Here is a 15,830-nt window from a genome sequence, read left to right as displayed (position 1 = left end):
CGGTAGTGAACGGGGCTGCGAGCGTTGCAGGGACTCCATTTCCCAGGAGTCCCTGCTTGACCGATTACCAGCTTCCGGTCCGCTCTCCCTGTTGCTCCGCCCGCTGCCCACCTGTTGCCATTTAAACCCCCAGTGCCCTTTTCCTTGCGGGACCACTTTTCAAGACCCTACTTGTGAGGAGCTACGTCGAGGAGGAGAACCTGCCATTACACTCACGGACCTCGCCGCACCCGCTCCGCGGGTGCCGCATCGCCTGGAGGCAAGGGAGGGGCTGCTTGTCTTGCCGAGAGGGGGCTGCGGTCTGTTGGAGGCGAGCTGCGGTAGTGAACGGGGCTGCGAGCATTGCAGGGACTCCATTTCCCAGGAGTCCCTGCTTGACCGATTACCAGCTTCCGGTACGCTCTCCCTGTTGCTCCGCCCACAGCCCGTCACCTCCACTATAAACTAGATCTTGTTTCCCGCAGCGCGGGACGCAGCTCGGGGCGAAGACCGGGCAAAGAGCGGGCCGTTTGAGGCCGTTCGAGGACTGAAAGGACTGGACTGGGCTGCCCCCCTTGTTTAAATCCTTTTAATGAATAAGTTAAGCTTTGTTTCAGGATTAGTCATGTGTTCACGGGGTACACGCAGTAAAACTGCAAAGGGAGGGAAAATGCTTAATGGGACCCTAGACGATTTCATCACTAAGACCAATATGGCTATTGATATCGAAATCACTAAATTGCAGAATGGAGTGTCCTTAGAGCTAGATGCTGCACGAAGACTATCCCAGGATCTAGCCTTATCAAAAAAATCATCTTTAGGTAACATTGCCTCCGCTAAAACCCCTGAGCGCCTGGATGGTCCCCGGTCATTAATAACTGAGGCAGTTATTCACCACTCTGCAATAACCCCACCTTTGGAGCAACCTTTTATTCCATTGCCACCTTCTGCTGGACCTAAACAGACCCTGTTGCCAAATATTCCTGTTTTGGATTTAGGCGTCTCTAAATGTGTTGAGGCGAACAAGCCAATTATAAGTGTTAATAAATGGGATGCAATTCAAAAAAGGAAACGCCTAGCAAGATCAGCATATGCCAGGAAAAAGGCTAAAGTTGCTAGGGCTCAATTCTTCAACAATCGAAGACTCCCAGCTTTAAACAGGGCGGGTGTTGATGTTCCACAAGCAAATGGTTGTCTAAGGAGCGAGGAGACTGGTGCTAGTACAGACAGTGTGGAATTAGATTTAATAGTGGATGCAACTCGTCCACATTTTGTTGAGGGGGTTATTGAGGGACCGTTAGGCGAGACACAGGAGGGTGATGAAGATTTCCTTAAAATTGTATGGGAGACACTGAAAAAGCTCTTAGCCCCCCTTGAACTCCGACTCTCACGCATTGAAAATAACCTGTTAGAGATGGACAAGACAATTGTTACATTAGCTAGTCTTAGCCTAAAACAAATGGAATTTCAAAATTCACAGGGAGACGAGAGTACTACACAGGCTCCAGCCGTACCATCACCCGTTCAGCCCCTGCCCATATCTAAACCTATACCAAAACCCCGCACAAAGGTTTGTAACCCCGTAGTTACCACCCCACAAATTAAGGCCCCATCCCTTGGCCCTGCCCAAGGTATACCTCCGACAAAATCTGGGCCTCGGGGTATTGACCATAAATCTAATGGGACCGTGACCCAAAGCTTATATCCGCAAGGACTTAGAAATACACACAACTTCCGCGGGGGTTTTATAGATCTACCCCCTGATGCTAGGCCATATGTTGTAGTACTAGCTGGTGTGCCCGCTTTGGAGTCACAATCCCAAGAGAATTTTTGGTCACTAAAAACAAGGTTATTTATTGGCTGAACACAAACAGACAGTTACCAAATCATTTAAGAAGCAACATTCTAATGGTACGTAGAGTACCTTGGGTAGGCCCAACATCTAAGTCTATCCCGGGTGACTGTATTGTTGTTTCTTTTGCCGATCCATGTACAGCACAACATCTATGCTCATGGGTTACACAAGGCGATAATTCATCAATTGTTGTCAGGCCTCTTACTTTCTTTTACCCTCCACGACAAAATTCAAATCTAGAGGGGAAATGGTTATTAGTCCAAAATACTGGGCGGGGCAGGCGAGGGGATGGATGGCAAGGCCACAACCGTAGGTGGGAAGGGGTACCAACTTCCAATCAGTACGGTTGTTTGGAAGACATTGATTGACTACGGAAGGTAAATGATCCTATATATGACCCCGAACCCACTCCCATCTCTGTGATTTCTACTCCTACCCTACCAGAACCATGTTTAGATAGTGCTACCCCCACAGAAGGATCTCAAATGGACCCAAGTCCTGTAATTAAGTTTATTGAGACCAGGGTGGAAGACGTAAGCCTACCAGAGGTTAACTCTGTTTGTAGCCAAGCAGGGTTACTTAAACTGGCTTCTTGGAACATAGCTGGGTTAAGGAGTCGCTTGGACAATGATGATTGGGCAGAATTCATCGACACCCATGACATTGTCGTATTCCAGGAAACCTGGGCAACAGTCCCCTTATTTAGAGCGGGGTATTTGAATCACTATAAGCCTGCCATACAGGGCCCAAAGGGAAGAGCCTCGGGAGGATTGGTGGTGTGGATTCGAGACTCCTTGGGGTATCAATCTAAGGAAATTTTGGTAGATAACCCCGACCTCCTATGTATTAATCTTAGCAAGGGTAATAATGTGAACATTGTCTTAATAAATATCTATGCCCGTGGCTGCCAAGGTGGCCGCAAGCAACCGGTTTTGAATACCCTTGACTTGTTTCTGAGGAAATTAGGCTGTGATTGTTTTATAGTGGTGGCAGGGGATTTGAACTGCTCATTCGAACCCATCCTTAGCATAGTTGAGGACGTGGGAGTCGATGAGGACATTGTTTGGAATATTTCGCCATTGACCATAGGTAAGGGTGTTAGGGGAACTGAGGCGGCCCTGCATTGGCTGGGATTTTGTATGGAATGGGGGTTGCGGGCAGTGAATGGGCGCACAACCTCTGATAAGCTCGGCCAACCAACCTTCAATAATGGGACCAGCATGAGTCGAATCGACTACATACTGGTTAAAGTCGATTTTTGGTCACTAATGGTAGACATGGTGGTAGAGGTACGACCAGAGAGTGATCATGACCCTCTTTTACTGAGCCTAAGGGTAGGGGGGACCCTCTGTAACAGCATGCCCGACGTTGGAGACCATCGTGTGTAACAATAGAAAGCGGGTAAAATGGCCTAGGGTCATAGCAGAGCCTCTACTTATTGAAGAAATCGAGGAGGTGGTAATGAGAACAATGGGTAATATGTTGGATCTACCACCTACCCTTGGGGTTGATTCTCCAATTATCAACCTTCACGAGAAGTGCTTTACGGAATTAAAAAACTTGCTTACAAAGCCATCGAGGTTTAAGAAAGTTAATGCTCCCAAAAGGTGGTACAATAAGAAGTGTAGGGACGCACATAGCAAATTAATTGCAGCTGTTAAAATCAGGGCCACTAATGAAATCAAGAATGCTAGGCTAATTTATAAACAGGTTTTATGGACAGCCAAGAGGGAATGGGATGACCATTACTGGTCAGAACTCCTCTTGGCGTGTAATTCGTCAAATCAAATGAAGTTTTGGGAGACTGTTAAATGGGGTAGGGATCCGGACTCCCAAAAACCTGTTAATTATGTCTTTGCATTAGATTGGGTGGGCTTTTATTCCGCTCAATTTGAAGATATTAGTGAAGTGCCTGCTGCACAGAACGAGCCCGTAAGGGGGTTGCTTCTTAGTGTTGGGACAGCACTCACCTTTTCACTCTTAGACACAGAACGTGCCCTGGGCACTGTCCAGCCAGGGAAAGCTCCGGGTTTGGATGCAATCCCTGCAGATCTTTTTAAATCAAACCTCGACGTATGGGTCCCGTACATAACAATGTTGGCCAATGCCATTGCAGCTAGGGCCAGGATTCCTGAATCTTGGAGAGGGGCTGAGATCTTACCCATATTTAAAAAAGGCGATCGCACGCTACCAAAAAATTATCGCCCGATAAGCCTGATAGACTCAGTTCAAAAAGTAATTGCTAGGATGGTCCTTGTAAGAATACAGGGATGGATAGAGCAGGAAAACATACTATCCCCTATGCAAGCTGGGTTTAGATCGGGCACCAGTACCATAGATCAGGTGTTCAGACTTACTATGCTTTATTGGAAGGTGGTTTTTTTGGGTGGAGGGGTTATTTATGCGGCAGTTGTTGACCTTAAGTCGGCTTTTGATTTGGTCCAAAGAGCAAAACTTTGGGATTCACTGAGACGTATGGGCTTACCTGTCGAACTCTTGGAAATAGTTATGAGACGACATGAGGATAACTTTGCCCGTGTGAGGTGGGGTAAACAGGGTCAGACGACTGACAGCTTTTCGGGAAATCGTGGGGTGCGCCAGGGATGTGTGCTGGCCCCCACCCTGTTTCTCCTCTTCATCAACCAGGTTGTCAAATTCTTCACCAACACTCAGACAGATGCACCTTCTTTGGGGGGGGTCTAAGTACCCAATGTTAATTTTTGCTGACGACACCCTGCTTCTCTCTAAAACCCGTAGCGGGTTGCAGACAGCTCTGAATAGGTTTGCAGAGTTTTGCAGGGCAAATGATCTACAGATTAACGTAGATAAAACAAAATGTATGGTTTTCAGTAATAAAAACCCGATTTCATGCTCTGTTAGTCTGAATGGTGTGTTGATCGAACAGGTGAAGGTAATGACCTATCTGGGTGTGACCCTGGATTACCAACTAAGTTGGAAACCCCAGATTGAGACATTATATCTCAAATTTGTTCGTCTCACAGGTTGTTTACTACAGGAACAGAAGAAATCTCTGACCAAACGTATAGCCCCAGCATTAAAGATTTATGAAGCTAAAACAAAGGCAGCTACCTTGTATGGTGCAGATATCTGGGCCTATAAGGATTTGTCTACTTTGGCTATAGCCCAGAATAAGTTCTTACGAAATCTGGTTGGGTTCCCCCAGTCCACACCTACTAAACCACTGCTGCTAGATTTAGGCTGTAGACCCTTAAATGAGATGGCCCGGTTTCGCCTGGTGGCATTATGGCGTCGGCTCTGGATAACCCCAGAGCTCAGCATCTTCGCCACTGAACTGGCGGAGGTAAAATCATTGCTGGGTGCCTCTAGAATTCCCTGGCTTAGGGAAGTCAAACACACTTTGCTACAAATGGGCTTATATCACCTGTGGACCAATCCAGGGAGTTCCATTTTTCCATCCAAACATGACTTTAAAGACCTGTTTTGGGCATCTGTTAATCCAACTGCAGTCACCCAATCACTTGATACCAACTTAACAGGGCAGTTCTTGACTCATAAATTGACACCTTTTTTTTAGCCTTATTGGGATGTGATATGTAAAACCCTCGATAGGAAATTGTACCACCAATTCCGTGTTGGGACACTCCCTATTAATGCATTTACTGTGAAGTGGTTAGGGAATGTAAATAACAAATGTCCCTGGTGCCCGGATCATGTGGAAAGTATTGGCCATCTGTTTTTTGCTTGTCCAGCCTATCAAGCGTTGCGTACAAAATGGCTCCAACCCCTATGTAGTAGATTGAATAGTGGGAGACACCTCGAAGCCCTGTGGAAGCTTCGTACTATTAGATCTGAGCTCGTTGTGGTTGGTGTGGCCAAGTTCTTAGGCGGGGCCTGGCTGATCCGTATTAGGAATTTGAACACCCCATAAATTATAAATGATAATGTAAGAAGGTCTTTTATTGCAAAGTCTTTTTCACTGTTTAATAATTTTTTTAATGAGATATGAACGCTGTATTTTAATATATCATGTATTGTATGCTGTCTTTTATGAATTTTATTTCGAAATAAAGACGTAATGACCTGACCTGACTACCACTGCATCCACTTCTCCTTTAGAAAACCCACAACATACAAGCAGACGCACCGCCTCCCACGTAGAAGCTGGAACAAAGTCACCGAAGAACACCTCACATCGCATTTACCAACACTCCACACCCATCCAAGCCAGACACCAACACGGCGGCAAGCAACCTCCACCGATGGATCACCAATTGCGCAAACATTCTCACCCCGCTCCAGAAGGCTACAAGGCAACACAACAATAAAGCAATCTGGTTCATCATGGCACTCCAAGAATGCAAGCGCTCCTCTCAATAACTTTGCAATGAGATGCCTCTTTCTTGGACATCTTTAACAAATCCTAACAGGCACACAATGAGGTCAGGTCTAAGTAAGGTTCCAGTAATGGCGATTGCTGTGTCACATATCTCCGCCCAGAAGGTCGCCACCTTGGGACATGTCCATGCTAAGTGCAAAAAAGTGGCTTCTGGGTGATGGCATCTTAAGCAGCAAGAGTCCGCTGCTTGAACTATTCTATGAAGTTGTGCTGGCGTACGATATGTTCTGTGTATGTAGTTGAAATGTATCATTCGTAACCTGTAATTAGGGGACAGTTTTTCAGTTTATCCGAAACAGTATTGCCATTGTTCGTCAGAGATGCCAAATTGTAGATCGCTGGCCCAAGCCATGCGGGCCCTCGCAGTGTCTGTAGATGCCGCTGCCTGCATGAGTGCATAGAGTCCAGTGAATAGTTTACGTGATGACGTATTTGTGTGCACATATTGTAGCAGGGTTTCTGTTCTCCCACAGAACTGTGCACAGAGGATTGGAACCTCAGCGAATTAGGGTGACCCAAAACTCACCTTAGTACCCAACAAACCCCCTTACCGAGCTAGCTACAGTGTCTCATTGGTCATAACAAACTCCCAATGTTTAGACAAACCAGAACATGAACTCACCAACCTCAGGTTACGTGAAACACATGAGCACTCTTTCGTTATACAATCATTACAAACCAGAACATGGAGTAAAGAAGAACACGTGAGCATTTGAAATGTTTATTTACTAATGCCGTCTTCTCAGGCGCAGTATCTTAGATAATACAAGTAAACATATTATCAACAACAAAGCTACAAGCATAGTTACTAGTCCATAGAAAGCGAACGGTGACAGCATGTTACCATGCTGTAAATTAATAAGGGTTAACAACACTTATTTCTCACCCTCCCTAACTCGCATATTATATTAATAGCTAAGAAGGTCTCTTTGGGTTGAATTAGGGCGGGCCCATACCTCAGTGTCCTAGAATGAAGGGATCACATCAGCATACACCAGCTCTCTCTGCATGCGAACAGCATCAAGTGTGTATTTGTGTGTGCAGCAAAGCAATATAAAACCCGCCTAAAAGCCAAAATTGGTAGAAGCTGCACTTATGTTATGTCTATGAAGGCGCGAAGATCAGACCTCATAACAATTCAGTATCTTGTTGTTCCTGAAGCTTCAGCACTCTCTGTACAGACATAGTTTATTAAGCAAAGCTGATATCAGAGTAATAACATATTATTCTCATTTAAACCACAACGAACTACTAGGTTGAAAGCTAAATCAACAATTAAGTGTCGTGTGCAGAAGCAGCAAAAGGAAAAATGGCGTTTAAACATGTAATGTGCCTATGTTAACTTAACGCATTATAAAGATATATAGTAGCTATATGACACCCCCCCATGATCCGAGGACCGATAAGATAAGATAAGATAAGGGCAACTTCATGAAAGCAGAGTTCAAGAACTGTGAGCCATGAATGAGCTATAAAAAAATGTAATATTTTGCTCAAGTCAATAGGTCTGGGAAATTGATCAATGTACGAAAAATCGCAAAATATGCAAGCTGAAAGTCAAATGTCCGGAAAGAAATCATGGAAAAGTTTTTAGGACAAGACCGTATAAGCAAAATATGCAGCAACAGCCTCCAGCATGAAATCGCCGTCTTCATCAGAAAACAGTTCAGCCATCCAATTCAAAAGTGGAAAAGAACATACGTGTTCCCCAAGGATCGGAGCCTCTATTACCATCAGAGGACAACTCGGTGGGTTCTCCAGAAAGCTCAGTTCCAAGAAATCCTGCGCTGCCGTGAATATATCCCAGGTACCCATTAGTCCATGCACCGCTGCTATTGCCATAATCCTCTCGTCAGAACAAACCAACTCGTGAGTAGTGATAGGACTCATCAGCTGATTAAAATCGACGCCAGGAGAAACCGGCCCGCAGAGACACAAATCAATGGCCCAATCAAAATCACAGCTCAGGCAGTGAAACACAGGCTGGACACAGGTGAAGTAGGAAAATCGAAACGATAATCCATATGCCGTGCTTAAAATCGCAAGCGGCAGCGTGCCAAAATATTCAAGCATTCGGTTGCGAAACAGCGGCAGCAGAGGCTGGGCCGCTTCTTCCACATGTGGGGCATCCATATTTAAGGAAGCAGAGAACAACTAGGACGCCTGCCGCTAGTGCCAGTAAAACCAGGAATCCACCAAACAGACTCGAGAAAATGGAATGAAAGAAACTAGGGATTACTCCAAATATTTTTTCAAATGAAGTCACAAGGCCGCTGCTAACTGCTTTAAAAAAATGCGCTAGCCCAGATGTCGAGGACGCGTTAAAGATAGAATGTATCATTTCGCCAAAATGCAACGGTAAATCAGTATTTAAAAGGGCCTGAACCTCGGTCCGGGTGTTAGCTATGTGAAGCACGAAAGTTTCCCGAGCCGAACTCAAGGCCACTTCTTTCTGGGACAATAGAGCCCTCAGTCTAGTCATGCCGTTGAACTCTGCCTTCAAGGTTGGTATGCGTGGCCAAATGGAAACCTCCCTATTTTCATGTGTGGGTGGGTATAAGACATTTCTGCAGCAAACGACACGTTCACTTACTGTTACCACATAAGCTACACCTTTAATTAACCCGCAACAATCTTCATTATTCAAAAGTAAATAACTTCCGTTCCCCAACAAGGTAAAAGTCGGGGTAATTGCCGGAACAGGAGTGCCTTTTAAAACACAGGCCAAGTTTGGTCGGTCCTGATTGCAAGAACCGTGTAATTGTATGTGTCTACACATTAACGAATGATCTGGAGTTTCTGTACATTCTCCCCATTTAGATAAACTTCTTGGCCGTCCCTCAAACATCTATAAGTGAAAGGAAGGGACCATACTTCATGGAGCAAACCACTACCCAAAGGCTCATAGCGACCTATGGCAACATATTTCATACAGTTAGTAAATTTATACAAGGCAAAAGGTAATGTTAAGAGACCGTGGATAAGCCACGTTGCAGCTGAGGCTTCTGCCACAGAAAAAGGCAAGGATTCCAATTTCTCAATATGTTACATAGAAAAAGAAGCATCACGCATAGAAAGCAAGCGTTGTTTGTCAGTCAAATTAAAGGGTGCAAAGAGAGAGGACACGTTCATGTATCCCCATGGCACCTTGCCAGATTTAAGTGTTTGCAGGGTCCATGCAAATTGCATGATAGAACGTAATTGATTCTGACCATGGTACAAAACAGATACCTCATCATGCACAATATCCACTACAGAAGACACAATGTTATCTAAAGTGTAAATGCGTGAAGAAAGCATGTTAATACTATTGTCTACCACTGCAAGGACTTTCTCTAGATTTGCCTGATCTATAGCCCTAAGTTGTGTTGCAGCCTCAATCTGCGATGTTTTCCAAATTTCATTGTACACAGCATATATCCATCTTTTAGACCTACCACTAGCCGGGCCTTTTATGAAATCATTTAAATCTACATCATCATTTAGTTTTGCAAGATGTAATTTAACTGCAGATAATTTAGAATGTTTCAGCCAGGTTTGACATAATTTACCCACAGAGTAAGTTGTGACAGAATGCTCATTTTCAAAACGCGAATCTGGTTTAACCTGAGCAAAGCCGTCAGACAAACCCAGAAAACGGCGCTGGCAAGAATCAGCACTCCTGTGCCACACCAGCCAACCTTTTGGGTCTATACTGGAGATGTTAAAGGAAGAATTCAGCAACAGGGCCTGTAATTCTCTAATCGAAAATTGAGTATGATTACTCCAGCCTGAATATTCCTCTAACTCAGGGATAGAAGGAAAATTTAATTTTTTTGCAGTAGCCAATCCAAAGCATGTCGTTTGTGAAATAGTAGAATTCAAAAACAAAATCTGATTAGGGATGAGACATGCACGGTGCAAAGCCTCAGCGCCTTGTACCTGCCAGTCCTTAGAACCCCAAACTGATTTTAGGTCAATTAATTCCTTCCAGACTTCATAACCGCCAATAGCCAGCTGATCTAGAAAGGACTTCGAATACAATAGTTTGGTATCGGTAAGTCTAACCTTGGACATAGGCTTCTGTGTCATTTTAAAATAAAAGGACTCGGGATTAGACTGATTGAAGTCAGTAAAATAAGTGTATTTTTTCAAAAAAGTACTAGAACTGCCTTGTATAGGAGCTGGACAATGCTCCAATTGTGTATAATTCACAGTATTCCTTCTGGATGTCGTTTTATGTAAGAAGTGATTGCCAAAATGTTGAAAGCAAAATAAATCACCATAATTAGCAGATTCTAAATATAAATCTTCAGCATCAAAGGCAGCATAGTATTTCAAATCAGAAAATAAAGACTCTACGGCCTGAACATCCCAATCATCAGAACGTATGTTTTGTTTCACCACATCCCCCATATTAACTCTAAGCACTTTAGGGACATTAACAACTTCCGTAGGGCCATGAATTTGAAAGCGAACGGCATCCCACACGATCCCATCAAGGACAGGCCAAGCAGTGATGTTAACAAATGTTAAGTCTCTTCTCAGTCTATGTGCAGAATGTGATGAGGAAAGGGGAGCCAAAGTTCCATTGAGATGGCAAATGCATGTTCTTTCCTCGACATAGTGTCCATTTACCAACCGGAAAAAATAAAACACAAAACCAATTGACAAAAAGATATATCGAAAAAAGCACCAGCCAGATATATGTCCAAGGGGGAATCAAAAAATGTTTTTTGAATAAGGTAGCATAAACTGCAAAACGAGAGGGTTTCTTCGAGGCAAGGGAAACAGAGTCAAATGAAAATCTGGATTCCGTGGCTAAACGTGCTTGCAGGTCAGGCATGGATAAATCAATGGGATATGTATAGTCTATTTCATTTTGATCCGCACCTGGCAAAGTACTCAATAAAGGACTGGAAATCGCAGGTAATTCAATGGCCACTTCTGATTCATGATTAAAAGCAGTGGGCACAACCGAATGTCTCACAATGGAAGAACAGGAAACTGCTGGTGTCATACTAAGAAGAATCGGCCACTCTGTGTATCTTGACATTGTCAATTGAAATAAACCTGTTTTCCTTACGACCAGGAAGCGGTGGTAAAATGACTGTTCTCGTGCCCTTCACTCCAAGGACTGGAACCGGAGCTCGATAGGACGGACCAAATTCTTTTTTGTTATCGATCTTCTCACGAACTAGTTCTCCAACTTGGGGTAGCCAGCCGACTACCGCGATCTGCAACGCAACATCCGACGTGGAGGGCAAATGTTCCTTTGCAAGACCGTCTCTGGTCTTTTGTAGATTCTGTAAAACATTGCAATGTTCATCTGCGTCAAAGGAAGTGGCGCGAACCACACAGTCTAGACCGTCAAGGTCAGGGACGTACATCTTGATGCCAAAGAGCATTTCGTATGGGGTCCGCCCACCCAGAGACCTTCTAGGGAGATTATTAAGAGCACGCTGCACGCCATAGAGGTGGGCTAGCCAGTTTCTGCCAGTGCCTATAACTCGAGCTGTCAAAGATTGCTTTAAATCACGGTTCATTCGCTCCACTACACTGTTACCCTCAGGTCTGTAGGGAGACGAAAACTTGACTTGGACCCCCATCGAATGCATGGCATCCTTATACGCCTTAGAGGCGAAAGCCGGACCCTGATCCGAATGGAAGGTACCACAGGCAAAAATCCCTACAAAGATGCGCAAATCTCTAATGACAGTCCGTGAATCAGCGCTGCGATGGGGCCAGACCCACACAAAGCATGTGCATGAATCAACTGCAACTAAGATGTACTTATACGCAGTATCAGAGGAAAAAGGACCGCAGTGATCTAAATAAACACAACCCAGTGGCTTATTAGAAATGTACAACTGAGTCTGTGGCGGACGCGCAGCAGTCGAAGGTTTAATCTGCTGACATATGTCACAAAGAAGGACATAATCACGCGTCTGTTTGTACAGTCCCCGCCACCAGAAACTTTGTTGTAATTGAGTTACAGTGGCTGAGACGCCCGCATGCGCAGACGCCACACCTTCATGAGCGGCTGTAATCAAGTCAGCTCTGCGATCCGAGTTGGGAATTAAACGTTCACCAACATCAGGTATTTTCACAAAAGGAACCTTTTCGGGACTTAAGTGGTATGTGTACCTCGAAGGGAATCCCGAAGGATGTTTACCTCCCTTCTCAGTGGCAGCAACAGCTGCCAAGATGTCACTATCAATCTTACTTTTGGACCGTGTAACTGCTGCAACTAAGTATGTAGACACTGCTGATTTCGCTGCTTCATCAGCAAGCGAGTTACCGACAGCGTGGACTCCCACACGCTGATGGCCAAGAGTATGAATTACAAAAACGAGCGGCAACGAAGCCTTAAGCTCTGCCACTCGAACCCAGATCAATTTATGTTTTATTGTGCTACCCTTGGAATCACGAAAGTCATTCTGAATCCAAAAGAACAAGTTTTCATTGTAAGACTGGACACAGTAGAAAGAATCACTTACAATAAGAGTAGTAACACTAGGATCTGCGTACTCCAACGCTAGTAAAAGAGCACAAAGCTCTGCCAATTGTGCGGTGCAATCTCCAAGCGGCAACGTGTGCACTTCCCTGGATATGAACTCATCGTTCAACATAGCACCGACCACAATGGCGCATGCGGAAACGTAGGCATGTTTAGAGCCATGCGCAACCTGCGCCGAACCATCAGTGTAAATGATGCAATGGAAGTCCTCCAAAGGTCGCATAGCTAGAGGAGCAGGGTGAACAAACTCATACTGCAAGTACTCCTGCGACCGCAACGAGGCGTCAAAAATAAACGTGACATCCGTGGACGTCAAGGACGCAGCCCACTGAATCCACCGAGGGTGCAAAGCTTTTGAATTTGGTACACTGGCTTTCGTGACTGCCTCCAAATGAGGACAGGGTGTTACAACCAACAAGCGTTTCCCTTGTGACAGAGCCCGTTCTTTAAGAAAAGCCATCTGTACAGCTGTTAAAACCTTTTCCACAGTGGGAAACCGCATCTCAGCCGAAGTGTACAAGTGTGACTTGTAATCAATAGGTACTGTGTCTCCTTCATTAAAAGTGAGGTACGTGAAACCCACTGTCCCTGGTATTATTCTTATCACCAGGTTGGTATGGTTGTCACGAGTCAGTAAGAACTTAGAAGCGAGCAAATCAGCCTGCAAGGATTGCAAAATGGCTGAATGCTCAGGCAGCCAGCATGATTTCGAAAAATTTGGTTGTATCAAAGCATACAAAGGCTTGATACGCTGGGCATATTCCGGAATGTATGTCCTCCCGAAATTTTAAAAACCCAGCAAAGACTAATTTTTTCAGTGTAGTAGGAGCGCGCAACTGTGCGCACTTCTCCAAGAAGTGAGGAGCCAAACCTCTACCTTCATTGTTGAGCTCATAGCCCAAAAACAACACTGTGTGCTCAGCAATGTGCGATTTTGCAAAGTTAAATTTGTAACCCATGTCTGCAAAGTTACAAATAACAGAATTTACACGACACAGATGCTCCCAAATATCGGCGTCTGTGAGATATATGTCATCCACATACGAACAAGCATCTGGGTCGAGTGCCTCCAGAATAGAGACAATGCGAGCGGTAAATATACCAGGACTATTCTTATAGCCCATTGGGAGACGCCGGAATTGTTTTTGGACCCCAGCGCACGTAAAACTGGTCCATTGGGAGCTAAAGCTGTCCAATCTGTGGGCATAGAAACCGTTGGATATGTCAAGCGTTGTCTTAAAACGCTTACGCACGAGACTATCCACAAGGGCAGAGCCGTGAGTATTCTGTACTGCGCGGTTACGGCAATGCGAGTCTGCTGTTGTTGCTTCCCCTGTGTCTGTTTCTGAGGCCAATTCTGTTTTTTGGACTTTGGTTGTACATCTGCCGCAGCAGATTGCACTCGTGGTTGTTTCTTCTCCTTAACCGCGAAGTACTTCAAACCCTTACTTGTGCGACTGATAGTTTTATAAGCGGCCACCACAATCTTTGCCAACTGGCGGGGCTTTTCGGCATCGGGTAACGCCGCCAATGCATTAAAAACCTGGAAGTTCACAGCATCTCCCTTGATGTTGGAGAGTATGAGATCACTTACAATCTCAAAAGAACCACACAGGCGCATACCCAATTCAACCGCTGACTCTGGACCGTGATCATCCTGAACACGTTTTATGATCGTAGGCAGTACAGCCATAGATGGGGTGCCGAAACACCTCGCATAAACAGCCGCAAAAGTTTTACCCCAACTTTCACAGTCAACGAGTTCGGGAGTGATATCCTTAGGTAAAGTAATCGTCAACATTCTATGTTTATCAGCAGGAGTAGAATCTGGAAACACGGCTTCCAGTTGGGCAAATTTCTCGGCCAGCCAAAAAGGAAAATCATCTTTATAATCAGGGCGTTGACCAAAAACCGAATTTACCATAACTGGATTGAGCCGTAAACCACCACGTTCCGATTGAACGGCCGGACCCCCCGGGTGACCACCCGGGAGATGACGACCTATGTATTGCACTAATGCACGAATCACAGCAATCGAGACAACGTGTAGTCTGCGAATATCAGCAAGGGGACAAGCGCCGTGATTCAGGTGCGGGGTGAAGCCACCCAAAGCAGGCCAATTCGTACCTGGAATGGAAAGTGGACCTAACCTCGCAGCTGACAAAGAGTGGGGGAGGGCGCCATCAAACCAAACGCGATGCTGCCAATGATCAATAGGTATTTCCAGTGCCCTGTACGGTGTATATTCAGCCGGTACAGGGGAGGGTGTGTAGTGGAGGAACACTTGAGAATTCGCGTCCACCTCCGGAAATGTGACCCATGAGTAAAAGAGCTCGAAAGGGTACGCCGGATACGCACACACCACCAAAATCACAGCCATGCCCTCCAAAGGGACTTGGTAAGTTTATAAATGGTTGCGCACCGCAATGCGACTATGCTGCGCAATGGCTACAGCCATGATTCCACCAGAACTACTGAAAAACAAAGGGAACTTTGTAGCACAACTGGGTAGTAATTCAAGGAAACCGTTTAGAAAGAATCAAGCTTGAATAAAGACCTATTTCAAAAAACAGGTAGGTTTCACCGACACCACCGTGTTCCGGAAACGACAGTGAAGGGGTTAAGGTTTGAATGATACACTACTCGAGTGCCATGATATAAGACCACCAACGTATGGGCGCCATGTAGCAGGGTTTCTGTTCTCCCACAGAACTGTGCACAGAGGATTGGAACCTCAGCGAATTAGGGTGACCCAAAACTCACCTTAGTACCCAACAAACCCCTTACCGAGCTAGATACAGTGTCTCATTGGTCATAACAAACTCCCAATGTTTAGACAAACCAGAACATGAACTCACCAACCTCAGGTTACGTGGAACACATGAGCACTCTTTCGTTATACAATCATTACAAACCAGAATATGGAGTAAAGAAGAACACGTGAGCATTTGAAATGTTTATTTACTAATGCCGTCTTCTCAGGCGCAGTATCTTAGATAATACAAGTAAACATATTATCAACAACAAAGCTACAAGCATAGTTACTAGTCCATAGAAAGCGAACGGTGACAGCATGTTACCATGCTGTAAATTAATAAGGGTTAACAACACTTATTTCT

General features: G+C 45.0%; 1 long non-coding RNA gene across 1 annotated transcript in view; it reads right to left on the bottom strand.

Annotated features, from left to right (window-relative positions):
* The window catches only part of LOC144823113 (uncharacterized), a 161,188-nt gene that overhangs the window by 59,481 nt on the left and 85,877 nt on the right, over positions 1–15,830 (bottom strand). The window lies entirely within an intron of this gene.

Source organism: Lissotriton helveticus, chromosome 3_1, assembly GCF_964261635.1.
Source record: "Lissotriton helveticus chromosome 3_1, aLisHel1.1, whole genome shotgun sequence".
Taxonomy (NCBI): Eukaryota; Metazoa; Chordata; class Amphibia; order Caudata; family Salamandridae; genus Lissotriton; species Lissotriton helveticus.
Note: the sequence above shows the minus strand (reverse complement) of the source record. Positions and strands in the feature narration are given on the sequence as shown.